Below are 16,980 nucleotides of genomic sequence, written 5' to 3'. Positions count from 1 at the left end.
AGAGTATATTTGATTAATATAAATGTTTATCTTTAAGCCAATTAAATAGAGCTCTTTACAAATTAATTTTGCCAATACTGTTAGGAGGTAGAAAAATACTGCAAATCTCTAACATCCATACATAAACATACAGGAACATCAGACAAACACAGGCATCTTTTAGCTTTAATTTTAAACTTTTATCCATGAGGACTTCCCTCATGGTCCAGTGGTTAAGAGTCTACCTGCTAATGAAGGGGACATGGGTTCGATCCCTGGTCCAGGAAGATCCCACATGTGCAGGGCAACTAGACTCATGCACCACAGCTACTGAGCCCATATACACAGAGCACCTAGAGCCCGCGCTCCACAAGAGAAGCCGCTGCAGTGAGGAGCCCAAGCACCACCAAGGAAGAATAGCCCCCTCTCGCTGCAACTAGAGAAAGTCCAAGCGCAGCAAGGAAGACCCAGCACAAACATAAATAAATAACTTTTTAAATTTAGCCATCAGACAAGTATAATAATATAAAACAAACCTGTGTATTCAGCAAATTGAGGATGATGTAGTTGGGTGGGTGGGTAAACCTCTTGAAGTCATAACTCAATTCTATGAGGAATTAAAAGCAACCATACTTGCCTTACAAACTGAGTCTTTACTAAAACAGAAATTCAGCTCTAGAAACAATTTGAAGCCACCTATCTTTTTTACCTTGGAGAAGGAAATGGCAACCCACTCCAGTATTCTTGCCTAGAGAATCCCATGGACAGAGAAGCCTGGTGGGCTGCTGCCCATAGGGTTGCACAGAGTTGGACACGACTGGAACGACTTAGCATGCATGCATCACAGTATCACACCTCTATGGAGTGGGTTGCCATTTCCTTCTCCAAGGTAAAAAAGATAGGTGGCTTCAAATTGTTTCTAGAGCTGAATTTCTGTTTTAGTAAAGACTCAGTTTGTAAGGAAAGTATGGTTGCTTTTAATTCCTCAAAGAATTGAGTTATGACTTCAAGAGGTTTACCCACCCACCCAACTACATCATCCTCAATTTGCTTGTTTATATCAGGGAGATCTTCAACTAAAATGGAAATCAAGAGATTCCTACCTTGTAGCTTTAGACCTGTGTGCCTTTGAAATGTGTGAGTAAATCCTTCCACAATGACTTCAGGATGTTTTCTTTTCTTCTGAATACACAGGATTATTTTAGCTTAGCCTAAAGAAAAGTTCCTACCAAGCTCCAAATATCAGTTTCCAATTTGGCCAACTTTTGACCATAGGGAGACTTAAAAGCTTTTGAATATCTTGTTAGGTTTCAATCAGAACAAATAGCAAAATTTCCTGGCAGTATTGAACAACCCCTGGATGAAGAGACATCCCCAAAGAGGATGCAGAAGAAATTACCCTCCCAAGACCCAGAGTTACTCCCAAAGATAACCAAAAGAAAGACAGGAAATTCCCTTGAGAGCTGACAGCGGTCAGTAGGACCCTAGCCACAAATGGAATGCAACCCATAGTTCAGTGCAATCAAATTTTGGGGGTCCCACCTAACAAATGTCAAGGCAATTTCTCAGGACACAAATTAAGATGAACGAGAAGGCAATAGATACCCCTGGGAAATGAGGGATTAATAACTGTTTTTTCCTGCCAATCTGGATTTGGAAAGGAAGGGACAACATGAAATTTTACTTCCCTCCCTTGACCAGACTCCACAGAGATCTAGGCAGGCTGACTTTGGTGAGGATTCTTACCCTTTTTAGGCCTCTGCCATTTTCCCGAGAATGCCATCTGCAGGCTCTAAAGAGACTGGGATGTCCCAGCGGGACTCATCCTGGTCACCAGAAACTGAGGCCTCACACTGGACTCAGTTTTAGTCGGAACCAGTCCAACTCTGATGCAAAGAGCCGACTCATTGGAAAAGACCTTGTTGCTGGGAAGGATCAAGGGCAGGAGGAAAAGGGGGCAACAGAGGATGAAATGGTTGGATGGTATCACTGACTCAATGGACATGAGTTTGAGCAAACTCAGGGAGATAGTGAAGGACAGGGAAGCCTGCTATGCTGCAGTCCATGGGGTTGCAAAGAGTTGAACAATTAGCAATTGAACAATTAGTTCAACCCTGGACCCAGTCTGGTTTCTAAAGAAGACCCCGTCCAACTTCAGCAGTTTCCAGAAAGAAATGGTCAAATGAAGTGTAGATGAAGGATAGAGTGTCCTTACCCACCACCTCCAGAGGCAGCGAGAAGTGACTCATGGGGCTCCTCAGGTACCTTCGCTGCTGTTGCTCGTTGCCCCTGAGGGCCGTCAAAGGTCTCCTTGGTTCCCTCTTCAGTCATCAGACCTGTGAAAAGATAAACCGAGGCATGATAAAAGTCTAAGAGTTTATCTGAGCAAAAATCAAGTCAAATCTAGCAGTTTTGAACCAGAAATGGTTAGGAGCATTTCTAAGGAGAACTTATTCACCGTAGGAAAAAAAAATCTGCAAACAACTTAAATGTTCAACAGTAGGAATTTCACAAAATGAAAGATTATGTAGTCATGTTTAAAAGGTTGACAGAGCTTGAAATAATATGGAAAAATATTTATGAAACATATTAAGTGAGAAAAGATGTGATGTAAAATTTTTTGTTCTGTAATTATAGCATTTTCTATGTAAAACTGTATAGGAGAAAAATACAAAAGTAAATCTATTAAAATGTTAAAAATGATTCTGAGATGGTAGTTAGGGGTGATTTTTATTTTCTTTTTTATACTTTTCGTATTTTCTAAATTTTCCATAATTAGCTAATATTAATTTAATACTAGGAAAAAGTTTTTTTAAGTAAACTGTGCCTACCGTTTTAAAATATAGATGAATTTACGCAATTGGCTGGAGAAAATTAAATCTTCAACCTCTGCCATTTTTCCTCTGCATGAATTCAGCTAATAGGAAATCATTATTTTATTGCAAAGATATTTTTTCATACCACTTTAATACAAGCAGAAGTGACTTTAACCTGAGTCAAACAAAGTAGAATTGTTTTCTCATTTTCTGTTTTTGGCTACTCTGTGTGCCGGCATTTGAGACCTTAGTTCCCCAAGCAGGGATCGAACCCACGTCCCCTGCCTTGGGAGTGCATAGTCTCAACCACTGGACCACCAGAAAGTCCCTAGAATTGTTTATTCATGATTGCACCCAGATGCATAAAATTTTAATGGGTTATTGAAAGTAGAATGTGTGACGTATAACAAAATCAGTCAATTTACAATCTCATTATGGGGCTCATTACTTTTTAAAAGCTCTGATGGACACCTAACCACATGAGTAGACTTAGTGATCCTAATGGTAGGACAAATTGACATTCTATTTCTCCTAATGGGATGCTTCCTTTACACATAGGGTGTCCAAACCAAGACATTATTGACACTGAAAGGCACAATTTACAGTTACACCAGGACAGGAGACAAATGGGTATAAATGATCACCCCACTAGGGTGAGGTATTTAGGCCAAAATATTTAATATTTGTGTAATCAAAACTTTGACCTAACTTTTGGTTTATATGAAGCACAGGTGATGGAAGAATGAGCTAAATGACCCAAAAGGAAATGGATGGACAGTGGTGGGACCTCCTGCAAGACAACTGGTCTCACCAAAAGGTTAATATACTGCAGAAAATGTTGGGATGAGCAGGACATTCTAGAGTTACAGAGATACAACCAAGTATAATATATGAACCTTGGTTGGTTCCTAGAGAAACTTGACTCCAGAGTTGGTATCAGGGATTTCTCTGGCAGTCCATTAGTTAAGACCCCACACTTCCACTGCAGGGGCACAGGTTCGATTCCTGGTTGGGGAATGAAGATCTCACATGCCTCAAGATGTGGCCAAAAATAAATAAATAAAAAAATTTTAAAAACAGAACTCGTATCAGAGGGAACCTAAGAGTTGTTTTCATTTTCATATGCAGGAAAAATTTAAGTGACTATGTGTGAGAATGTCCTTTTTATTGAAGATACATGCTGCTTCTGCTGCTGCTGCTGCTAAATTGTATCAGTCGTGTCCGACTCTGTGAGACCCCATAGACAGCAGCCCACCAGGCTCCGCCATCCCTGGGATTCTCCAGGCAAGAGTACTGGAGTGGGTTGCCATTTCCTTCTCCAATGCATGAAAGTGAAAAGTGGAAGTGAAGTCACACAGTCGTGTCCAACTCTTCGCGACCCCATGGACTGCAGCCCACCAGGCTCCTCTGTCCTTGGGATTTTCCAGGCAAGAGTACTGGAGTGGGGTGCCATTGCCTTCTCCAAGAGATACATGCTAGAAGACTTACAGTGAGATGTCATGATGTCTGCAATTCATTATTTAAAAGCTTATTCCCTCAGTATATGTGCGTGCTGTGCTATGCTAAGTTGCTTCAGTTGTATCCAACTGTGTGTGACCCTATGGACTATAACCCACTAGGCTCCTCAGTCCCTGGGATTCTCCAGGCAAGAATACTGGAGTGAATTGCCATGCCCTTCTCCAGGTACTCTTCCTGACCCAGGGATAGAATCAGCGCGTCTTACATCTAACCTGCATTGGCAGGCAGGTTCTTTACCACTAGCTCTACCTGGGAAGCCCACTTTAACACATATGCATACATGTGAAGTAAAAAATGGAAAAATATTAACAATTCTTTATGGTTGTTTATTATCCTATTTTTCTAATTTTTTAATGTTTGAAATATTTATAATAAAAATTGGGACCAAAAATTCTCTTAGAAAAATATTCACAGATATCTAGGCTTGCTTTTATGCATTTTGATTTACACCCTTGGGTATTCTGAGTAGAATTTTTATACTATTCTGTCTGATGTAATTTACTGGACTTTATTTTTATGTGTACTTTGGGATTTGGGAGATTATGTTAAAAAGTGTCTTGATGAAAGAAATGTGCAATTATTGCAAATTGAGTATAAACATTATCCTTTAGTGATCTTTCCACATCTATCTTTTCTAATCAGAGCAGGACTTATAAATTAAACATATCCTTTTAATCTGCTCATGCATTACTACACAGTGTGTGTGTGTGTGTGTGTGTGTGTGTGTGTGAATGTGTGTGTGTTTAAACCCAGTCTGGCATTTTCTTTTGAAACATTGTTATGGCAGAAGATTATTATAGTTATTGATCATGCCTAGAAAGTTGTGAGAGTTCATGTAACTTTATAAAAAACATGAAAAACAAAACCGAAGTTTATAGTCCCCCTTGCTCTATCACCAACCAAAACAGAAATTTCCAAGGCAATGCTTCAAAAGACTATCATCACTATTTAAAAAAAAATTTTTTTAATTTACAAGATTGTCTAAGCTCCCACAGAAATGAGTTTTTCATTATAGACCTAGGTGATATGGAACATAGTTTGGTGACTGGTCACCCCCTGCATCACAGGACAATCTGATGAGACCAGCCCATCCAAAGTGTGAGATCAAGGATTCAGATTAGAAAGTAAGACATTTTCTTCCACGCCCTCATTTCCCAAAGTATGACTCACAGAGCTAAAAGTTATTTCTTGAAAAAAAAAAAAATCCTAATAAAATAAGTTTGGGAAATTCTGGGTTAAGTAAAGTTAAACTGATTTCTTTACTGTAGGACTTCTGAGAATGTTAAATATAATAATGTACTTTGTCAACCTCCACCATTTCCAAAATGTAGTGCCCACAAAATTCTTTTTATTGTTGGAATTCTATTTCAGAAAACCAGTGTTCTGAGAAAAAAGTCTCAAAGATGTTGTTGGAAGATGCTTTTCTGCTTAAAAATTCTCCCACCTCTGACTCTCATCCTCTTCATCGTGAAAAATAGTTACAGCTTATGAAGCATTTGCTATGTGTGAGAGAGGTATTTCACAAATAAGAAAACTGGAAACTGAAGCTCAGAGAGGTTATGTATCTGCTCAGAGTCACACAGAGTGAAATGTCAGTTGTTATTCTCACCCAGGTCTGACCCCAAAGTTTATGTTTCTCTCATCTCATCAAATTGACCACTTGGAGGGGGGAAAGGTCAATTCTTTAAAGATGAGATAGAAAATATTTTAACAAATCCAGTCGTAATCTAAAACCCACAATAGACTCTAGTATATACGATCAGCAAGGTCTCTCTGAGGCTGGGATGGAACTTAAGCTACCCATATGATTGGTTCTCTATGCTCTGTCTCAGAGGAGACTCCAGAATTTACTTTGAAATTTAACCACCTGCATTAACTGTAATTCACCGGAATGGAGAGATAGGCCATCTTCCTCAACTCTGAGCCGTTTCCTCATTGCCTCTGAGCAGAGCTGGCACAAGTCTTTGTATCACAGGCCAAAACCTCCACGTCAGAAAGTAACAAGAGGTTCCCAGAGGACCGAGCAGAGGGTGAGCATAGTGGAAAAACATCAACTCTGCCAGAGCCACTGGCCAAAATCTGGAACTTCATTAAAAAATAATAATCACCTGGGATTATTGTACCATTGCAAAGATCCCCCCGCCCCCTCTGCAGCCCCTGGTGGCTCAGACGGTAAAGAATGTGCCTGCAATGCAGGAGACCTGTGTTCTATCCCTGGAGAATTCCATGGACAGAGGAGCGTGGTGTGGTCACAAAGAGTCAGACATGACTGAGCAACTAACACTTTCACCTTCTTTTCTAACTCCTCTCTCACTTCTGACTCACTGTTCATTCCTACAAGACAGAAAGAAAGAAGAGCTCTCTGAGGTTGCGAAACAGTCCTGAATTTTCTCCATCTCAGCAATCTCCAATAGAAATGCACATATGTATGTAATGTAACCCACATATATTATTTTTAAATTTGCCAGTAGCAACATTTAAAAAGTACAAAGAAACAAATAAAAAACTAGAAATATTTTATCACTATTCAGATTTCATAAGATTGTAAGTAAGTCGTTCAGTTGTGTCTGACTCTTTGCCACCCCATGAAATAACCCGCCAGGCTCCTCCATCCATGGGATTCTCCAGGCAAGAATACTGGAGTGGGCAGCCATTCCCTCTTCCAGGAGATCTTCCCAACCCAGGAATCAAACCCAGGTCTCCTGCATTGCAGGCAGATTCTTTACTGTCTGAGCCACCAGGGAACCCTTTCATAAGACCTATAGTTGACAAAGTAGATTCATATCCAAGTTGTTCCAATCACACTTAAATTTTTTCCAATGACTGACTTGAGCATCAGTTTAAAAGTATATGTGTACATTGAATCAGATTAAAAGCTTAGTTCTTCAGTCCCACAAGCCACATTTTAAGCTCACTGGCCACATTCGACTGGCGGCCACCCTATTAAGACAGCACAGCTGTGCAAGAGAACTTAATGCGGCCAGCAGTGCCCCCTAAAGGGCATTATGGAAACGTGTGGGAACATTTGCTTTCTTAGCACTGTACTCACAAGAAAGGAATGACACAGTCAGTGGGTAAGAGGACAGGGACGTGGACATCCTGCAACGTTAAGGGCAGTTCTGCACAGCACAATGCTGTCTCACACCTCAGACTATCACCCAGGTGGTAAAACACCTGTTTATAATTATCTGAGCCTAGAACCTGTTTGTTGGTTTGTTTTAGTGAAATTGGTAAGCTTGGTTTTAATATACATTTTGGGGGACTGAAATGAACATGGATTAAGAGAAGTTTGTACTTTGTTTTATTCAGAGCTCTACCAAAAAATGCCTACAGTTTTGAGAAACTGCTTCACAGATTGAGATGTTGCTCCTACATCAGACAGCATCTGTAGCTGTGGCTTTTCACAGGGGTCCCAGACGTGGGTAAAGCATCTGATGACTTCGTGATATCTTCTAGGGAAATCATACCTAAGCATTTGCCATTAAAAAACACAGTATTTATTATCAATTACTTTCCTTTTATTTCTCTTTATATGAGAGCAAAGGTGTTGTATTGGTTTTCGAAGTTATTAATGTATTTGTTGGAGGATTATTTAATCTAGTAACTTCATTCCAGGATAGTAAATGGATGTTATGAAGTAAGAGTTAGGGGAAGATCACTCATTGTGCCTGATGGGTTGAGAATCATTGCTCAGGGAAGGAGCGTGGCTGGCTCAAGCCGATGAAGACTGCCACCTGCAGGAAGGAGAGGGAACTGAAGCTGCATCCCAGAGCGCACTTGCAAACTTCCTTGCTGTTCTGTGCTTAGTCGCTTGAAAGAAAGTGAAAGTGAAGTCGTGTCCAACTCTTTGCGACCCCATGGACTGCAGCCCGCCAGGCTCCTCTGTTCATGGGGATTCTCCAGGCAAGAATACTGGAGTGGGTTGCCATGCCCTCCTTCAAGGGATCTTCCCAACCCAGGGATCCAACCCAGGTCTCCCTCATTGCACGGCGGATTCTTTACCATCTGAGCTCCCTGAGTTGCCTCAGTTAAACAACTGTATTCTTCGCACCTCCCAAGTCCAAAGCCTTGTGCTGGAAGACACTCACACTGCTACATCAGTGACGTGAACAACCACGGCTCTTCTACCAAGGAGTTCACAGTCTGGGGTGGGAAAGCACGTGGGTCTGGGGAAGGGGGATCAGTTCATGTGGGCACAGATAATCAGCTGGTCAGAGACACCCCCCCACCCCACCGCCATCCCCCATCCACTTCAAACCTTTCTGTTAACAGCTTGTCCAGGTTAGTTAATGTGGGAAAATATAAGAAAGAGTGCTAAGTTTTCTGCACATGTATTTCATATTTTTTCCAAATTTATATCAACTTAGAAAAACATACACAAGTGATACATGAATACAGCCTTTTAGAGGATAAATATTTTAAATTTGAAAGGAATAAAGAAGAAAATTAATGGTTTCCTTCACTCTACCTAAAAAGTTACCTAAAAAGTAACTGTTACTAATATACCTGGAATATGACCTTGCCAATATTTTATGCATTTATATACATGTGCATACCACCCAGGTGGCATAGTGGTAAACAATCCTCCTGCCAATGCAGAAGACACAGGAGACGTGGGTTCAATCCAAGGTTCAGGAAGATCCCCTGGAGGAGGAAATGGCAACCCACTCCAATGTTCTTGCCTGGAAAACTCCACGGACAGAGGAGCCTGGCAGGCTACAGTCATGAGGTCATAAAGAGTCGGACACAACTGAGCATGCATGCATGCACATACATGTATCTGCAGAGACAAATCGATGGTTTTGTTTTTTAAGCACAAGTGAAGTTATACATAGATATGCATATGTATACAGATATAATTTCATTTATGTTTAAATATATTAATTTTTCTGAATTTAAAAATATAACATGGAGATCTTTCCATATCAATACAGATAGATTTCCCCTGCATTGATTTTGTGACTCCATACTAACTCACTGTAAAAACATTAATTCATTCTTCAACAAATATTTATTAACCACCTACTATTTGTTTGAAATTATTCTAGGTGCTAAGGATGTAAGAGTAAACAACAAAAGCAAAAAGAAAGGCAAAAAAATCCTTGTCTTCATGGAGCTTACATTCCAATGGAGAGAAAGAAACAATATACTTAATAAATGAGTTAATAATATATTACATATGAAAAAGCAATAATTGCTATGAAAAAATAGAACAGGATAAAGAAGATTGGGAATCCTAAACTGAGAGTGGGGAGAATTGCAATTAGAAACAGGGTGGATATAGCAGGCCTCAGTGGGAAGTAGGCTTGAGGAGATGAGAAAGGGAACTATGAGAACATTGTGGGAAAATTTTCCAGGCAGCAGGAACAGCCTGTGCAAAGGTCCTGAGGTAGGAATGTGATTAATAGGCTCAAGAAACTGCAAGGATGCTACTGCGGCTAGGTAGGGCAAAAGTGGAAGCAGGAAGACCAGGTTGAAGGTGACTGAAAATACCTACGAGAGATGATAAAGTTTAAGATCAGGGTGGTAGCAGGTAATGAGAACTTGCTCCATTCTGCATATATTTTGAAGGTAGAGTCCACAGAATTTACTGAAGGTATTCACATGGGAGTGAGAGAGAGAAAAAAGGAATCAGAGATGATTTATCCTAAGCATGTGGAGGCACTCTGCTGCACTAACTGCGCTGTACCGTAGGTAATGTAAACCGCTCCTTTTAAACTAACATTTAGGTTATTTCTGGGCTTTCTCTATTATAAATGATCTTTCAAAGATTATTCTCTCACATGTACCTTTATGCACATCCAATTGGGTTTCCCAGTGAACAGTTTCACTCTTCTCTCACCTTTGAAATGAACTGATCTAACCTGATCCACCAGGGAGGACAATAGTGTGCTCGGGGCATGCAAAGGAATCAGTGTGTGAAGTCAAATTAAATGTGAAGAAGAGGTTTCTCTTCTTTTTTATACTTTCCCTTCTTGCATCATTCCATCCCCCAATTAATACTGTGCATGATAAAACCACATAACAGCTCGTTTTTTTGAGCACTTGAGTGCCAGGCACAGTTGACTAGCATCATCTCCTTTTTACACTATGGGGCTTCCCTCATAGCTCAGTTGGTAAAGAATCTGCCTGCAATGCAGGAGACCTCAGTTCGATTCCTGGGTCGGGAAGATCTGCTGGAGAAGGGATAGGTTACCCACTACAGTATTCTTGGGCTTCCCTTGTGACTTAGCTGGCAAAGAATCGGACACGACTGAGCAACTTTCACTTCACTTCACACTAATGACCACACTATGAAATAAACGTTTATGTCAAAAAAAAAATTATATAGATAAGAAGTAAAATAAGACCTTGTAGGGGACAAACGCACACATACATAACTGCTGGAACTTGCATTTGAACCTGGCCGTGGAGCTCACATCCTCAGCAACTGCACTGGGCAGCATCTTGTATAAATAAACTCCCTCTTCCCTGTGATTCTTCTTCCCCGGGACAAAATACCTTGGATTACACTTATAGTAAGCATTATGTCTGGCCCCCTAAAAGGCCGTGTGGGGTGATGCAAAGGGCACAGGCTCTGGAATCAGCTCCTTCTGACTGTGTGATCTTGGGTGAATGGTTTAACGCTACCCCTACCCCACTAAACCTCAGAGAAGTAGGTCAGGACCCTGAGAAAACAAAACAAAGCATGGCTAATTCCCATGGGGACTTGTGAGTAGAAAAACCTCTTAAAGCTTTTAGATCCAAGTGTCCTGTTTGTGGCTAAAAACAGGCAGTGAAGTCCAGAGTCTCTACTGGAGAAATTTAGATCATTCTCTCCACTTCCTATGGTCCCCCTGCTACAGATAAGTTTCCTTGGAAACACAGCATCCTTCCTATCTCCTTTCTTCAAGACCTACTCTCTATCCTATGTTAGAGCGGCCACCAAAGTCATAAAAAGATTTCAGGGCTGGTGGACAAGTGGTTAAGAATCGGCCTGCCAATGTAGGGGACACGAATTCAATTCCTAGTTCGAGAAGATCCCACAAGCTGCAGAGCAACTAAGCCTGTACTCCACTACTGAGCCCTGAGAGCCCTAGAGCTCGTGAGCCACAACAAGAGAAGCCGCCGCAACGATGAGAAAGTGGCCCCTGCTGGCAGCAACTAGAGAAAGCCCACACAGCAACAAACACCCAGATCTGTCCAAAAAAAAAAAACCAACTCATCTACTGACTCAAATCCCAACTCAATCCACAGGACCGCTGTGGAACTCAAACAAGCCTAAACCCTCTCTGAGCCTGTTTTCCTATGTCTGAAATCATCAGTAGCCCAAAAAAACTCTAAATTCTCTCTCAGAACGAACATCCTACAGCTCTATCTCCGGTGGTGATGGGAAGGAAGAGAGTGATGGATAAGGTGAACACAAAGAATCTTGCCTCCTACCTATATTTATTGATTTGTCAGAGGCCACAATTGATTGTCTTCCTCTGGAGCAGATGCTCAAGTGCTATTCATGCAGCAAAAGCCATTTTTTGCCTGAGGAAACAAAATGTTCTGGGAAATTTCACAAAAATTGATCTTACATTGTCTAAAGAGCCACAAATTCACATCAAGCAGGGCATTCCATGAAGCCTGAGGTCCCAAATGTTGTCTGTAAGTACTTCCTCCCCACCCCACCCCCCACCCGCCGTGAAGATTTTACAGCACTTCAGAGATGTGTCCTAGGCTGCTTGGTTTAACCATCAGCTGTGTGCGAAAGGCTGAGAGTGGCGGTGACTGAAGGTGAGGTAGCTCTGACTACCTCCAAATGCAGGCAGCTGATTCTATGTGAACACAGGTCTCCGGCCAGAGGCGCACTGAGTGCTGAACACAGAGCTCTGAGAGTTACATCACCAGACCGAAACCCTCAGCCCAGGGCCCCTCCAGCCCACCCCAGACCAGACTCCCAGGAACACACACCCTTGCCCCACCTGTACCCCACACCAGCCAACCATCACCACGGAGGAAACCTGGGGCAACAGAAAAGGACCCAGAGGAGGGGCTGGGACCCTGGGCTCCTGTCCCAAAGACTGGTGAATCCTGACTCTAGAAATGTCCTTTTCTGGGCCTTAATTGCCCAGTTACTTGCCCATTGCCAGTATCTGGACGTGAACATGTTCACTCTGACAATCTGCAACTCCCTGGTGTGAAGAAGCTCCATCTGTCTCCCGAGGAGCTATGCTGCCTTCTGCAGTCTCTACGAGGCTCGGGGACCTACACTATTTGTCTGTCCTGCACAATTTCCCAGACCCATTTTTGGGAGTCTCTCTTCCCCTGTTGCACGCAGTCCTCAAGGAGGCAAAAGACCCCACCACCCTGGCCCCAGTGATTGGTTCAGGACCAGGCAGGTGAACTTGGGATAAATCAGATGCTTACCTGATGCTTCTGTTACCTATTGCTCAAGACCACGCTGCCCTGAAGCGTAATGGCCTTAAGTGACAGCCACTTTATTCTCCCTAAAGACTCTGTGGCTGGAACTGCAGTCATCTGGAGGCTGGCCTGGGCCAGACCACCTGGGACCCTCACTGCACCCAGCAGGCTCACTCACGCTGGCTGTCGGTGCTGTGTGGCTGCTGAAGACTCTGCTGGAGCTGTGGACTGGAGGGAACATCTGGTGTCTCCATGCGGCGTGAACTTTTTAGGGCATGTCAGTTGGGTTCCAAGAAGGAACATTCAAAGTAGGCAAGTCTCAATTAAGAGCAATTTATCAAGCCTCTGTTTACCTCACACTTGCAAAAATCCCATCAGTCAAAACATGGCACATGTCCAAGCTCAGAGTCACTGAAGGGTGGCCCCACACAGCAGTGTGAGTACCAGAAAACCTGGTTCTTTAGGGGTCACTGATTTACCAATAAATTTCCTATTGTACTGATGCTGACTTGAGTTGCTCTCACTTATTGCCAAAATATTCATGACTGATAGAGAGTCAAAAGATTTGAATCCAAGTCTTATCTTTACTACATGCAGTTAAAAAGTTAACTGACCTGAGATGCAGTTTTTCATCCTTAAAATAGAGATAATATCCAGTTCAGAATACCATTATAACAAGTAAATAAGATGAAAATCCCCAGACCTTTGAAAAATCCTAACATTCTATACACATAGATGTCCAATACAAATAGGACATTTCATACACGATGATGATAAAGGTGATGATACAGCAAGGGAAACAAAGTTTAAATCATTTTAGTTTGTAATTCATTCATTTCACAAACAGTTCTTAGATATCTACTATGTGTACAACACTATTATAACTGGCTAGCTATACAGTGGGAGGAGATGTCCAAGCCACCAAATAATTTAGAGTCCAATAGAAAAAAAGTGAATATATATACCTATTAATGACTATATGTATGTATATATACATGAGTATAATAGATATATTATATATGCTTTTATATATTTACATATATATATGCTTTTATACATTTTTATTTATATATATATATATATGCTTCCCAGGTAACTCAGTGGTAAAGAATCTGCCTGCCAATGCAGAAGACACAGGAAGAACTTCTGGAAGAGGAAATGGCAACCCGACTCCAATATTCTTGCCTGGAAAATCCCATGGATAGCTGAGCCTGACTGTCTACAGTCTATGGGATCACAAAGAGTCAGACATGACTGAGCAACTGACTATATATATATATTCATTAACCTAAAGCTAAAAAAAATGCTGCCTCACAAGAGGAATAAATCTTTCTATGGAATAAATCATTCTAAGTTGAATGGTGGGGGATGAGGGGGAACAATGAGGACCTCTCAGAAAATATGGTACTTAATCTGGGCTGTGAATAATGTGTTGGCTTTTATACATATAGAGGAGGCAAAAGGCATTCAGGAGAGTGGGCATCAAAAGAAGAAAGGCACTTGGTAAGAAAAAGTAGGCGCTTGGTAAGAAAAAGATAGACAAATGAATAAATGGTGTTCCAAGGATAGCACAGAATCCAGTGTTTCTGCCATAAAGGGAAGATGGGTGGGAACAGTGAGATATAAAACTGGAGGAATATACCGGGACCATGTTATGAAGGGCCTTGAATGCCAGCCCTAGGATTTCAGCATTTAATAGGGAATCAGTGAGGAACCTAGAGAATAATAATGGCAAGATCAAAACCATGTTTTGCAAAGATCAATCTGGTGATAAAGAGAGATGAACCTATACTTCCCTTTATAGAAGCACTCCTCCACCTGCCTTGGTCTATGGAGTATTGGAGGGCCTGATACACCTACTCTCTCATTCTGCTCCAAGGTGGGCAGATAAATCAGCTTGACCAATGAGACCATTTCATCCCAGTAGCTGGTTCAGGGAGAGGTTTCTGATTAGAGCTAGGTCAGCTGAGGTTTATGGTCACCGAGAATAAAACTAACAGGGAAGGAAAAAGACAACAGACAAAGGAAATGAGTGATAAATGGTTTCATTTGAGCTCCTGGACAAAGCTGTCTGAAAGTAATGTACCCCTGAATTTCCATCACATTGGAAGTGACCCAATCACATTCCATTTGAGCTGGTTTTCTCTTGTAATGAAGTGACTCCAGACTTCATACAGTCAGGCACTATGTGAAATATGTTTAAGTGCCTACTGTGTGTTAGACACTATTCTAGACACTGGAAAAAGAGTGGGGGGGGGGGGCGGGGAACAGCCAAATATTCCTGTCCTCGTGGAATGTATATTCTAAAGTGAACAAGGATGGTAGGTCAAATGGGATTAGAACAATAACTGGGGAGGAGCAGGATCCCAGAGGGCTTAATATAATTTTATTTAGTTATTTTTGGTTGTGCTGGGTCTTTGTTGCTGCACGTGAGCTTTCTCTAGTTGTGGTGAGTGGGGGCTACTCTCTAGTTGCAGTGCATGAGTTTCTCATTGAAGTGGCTTCTCTTGTTGAGAAACACAGGCTCTAAAGTGTGTGGGCTCAGTAGTTGTGGCTCTCAAGCTTAGTTGCTCCAGCATGTGGGATCTTCCCAAACCAGGGACTGAACCGGTGTCCCCTGCACTACAAGACTCTTAACCACTGGACCACCAGGGAAGCTGAGGGTTTAATAGGCCATTTTGAGGATTAAACCTTTGTTCTGAGGACAGGAAGCCACTGGAGAGTTTTGAGTGGAGGAGAGGCATGCACTCATGCTGATTTCAAAGGCCCACTCTGGCTACACATTGAGTTTGAAGAAGAAGGTCACACATGAAAGCCCATGGAATCAAGAGAGAGAGGCTGGTGGCTAAGTCCATGGTGGCAGCCATGAAGGTGGTAAGACATGATCAACATCAGAATCAGTGTCAGGGAGGCTCCAACATTTTCCCTCACCTCAAAGGACAGAGTTTTTATTAACAGATGTTGGGGAAGGCAAGAGAGAGGAGCAAGAACGGGGGTGAAGGTCAGGCATTTGTTATCATCAAGTTAAACTTGAGTTGCCTGTTAGACTTCTAGGTGGCCAAATATTCGGGTCTCAACTCCAGAGGAAGTATCTGGACTGGATTACACACCTGCATTGATCTCAGAGAAAGATCAAGGGAAAGATGCTCCAACTGCCTTATCTATCCTCTGTCGTTCCTCCTCCTGCTTGTAACTGTAGTTGCCTGACAAGGCAGTGAGCTCAAATGTGCTTTCCTCTAGTCTCAGAGGATGTTCTATATTCTAACAATCCTATTCAAGGAGACTTTTCTTCTTAAGTTGTTCAAGTGAAAATAGCAACTCTAGGTAGGGATCCAAGAACTTAGGAATGACCGTGTGAAAAAACAAAAGCACACTCACTCGGGTTCCATCGGGAACCACATTTCCTACCTGAGAAGTCTCAGGGGACCTGGAATTTCTGAGCCGCACACAAGAGGAGCAAGACAGACACCAAGAGCAATGCCAGGGTGACGGTGGATGGGGGCAGAGGCGGTGCCGCTCACGTCCCGGGGCTCATTAGCTGATGAAGGCTGAAACACTCTTAAGCTTAAAATAGGAACAATGAATATGGAGGGAATCTTTTAAATGTTAATAGAAGCGGTATTAAGGAAGAAAATTGAACCTATTGTTTGGCAAACAGCTGGCTCTGCGGAAGCAAATTCAGTGTGTATTTCTGAGGGTTCCTTTCAAAATATGCTTAATTATAATAAGCAAAAACTCCAGGGAGGCGCACCCTGGGGAAAAGACTGTGGGACTGGGAATCAGAAGATCTGGCTCCCAACTCAATGGCAAATCACTGACTTCTGAATGGCATTTTCTAAAATGCAGATTCTAACTGCTATACAGCACGGGGAGCTCAGCTCGGTGCTCTGTGATTCAGATCCCAGCTTGTCATTCACTGGCTGGGTGACTGGGAACAAATTATTCACCCTCTCTGTGCTCAGTTTCCTCACTGGCAAAATGAGGATTATGAGGTTAGAGTCTAACCTTATCAAGAGGGTGAGCAAGAAGATTAAGTGGTCTTTGATACAGGAAACACTTAGCACACAATAAGCACTTAATAATTATCAGTACTTATTACCAACATGTGTAACTCTCATAACACAGCCAGAAGATGTGTACTCATTATTACTTGCCATGTTACGGCTGTTAAATGAAAGTGACAGGTAACTTATCTAAGATCACACATGAGATCACACGTGAATGTCTGTGCAGTCACTTCAGTCATGTCCGACTCTTTGTGATCCAGTGGACTGTAGCC

At 42.0% G+C, this 16,980-nt stretch overlaps 1 long non-coding RNA gene across 1 annotated transcript in view; it reads right to left on the bottom strand.

Annotated features, from left to right (window-relative positions):
• Nucleotides 1–837: 837 nt before the first annotated feature.
• The window catches only part of LOC123335052, a 126,808-nt gene continuing 110,665 nt past the window's right edge, over nucleotides 838–16,980 (bottom strand). The window contains exon 3 of the long non-coding RNA XR_006553328.2: nucleotides 838–2,315. This is a non-coding gene — a long non-coding RNA (uncharacterized LOC123335052). The remainder of the gene's footprint in view (nucleotides 2,316–16,980) is intronic.

Source organism: Bubalus bubalis, chromosome 9 (genome assembly GCF_019923935.1).
Source record: "Bubalus bubalis isolate 160015118507 breed Murrah chromosome 9, NDDB_SH_1, whole genome shotgun sequence".
Classification (NCBI taxonomy): Eukaryota; Metazoa; Chordata; class Mammalia; order Artiodactyla; family Bovidae; genus Bubalus; species Bubalus bubalis.
Note: the sequence above shows the minus strand (reverse complement) of the source record. Positions and strands in the feature narration are given on the sequence as shown.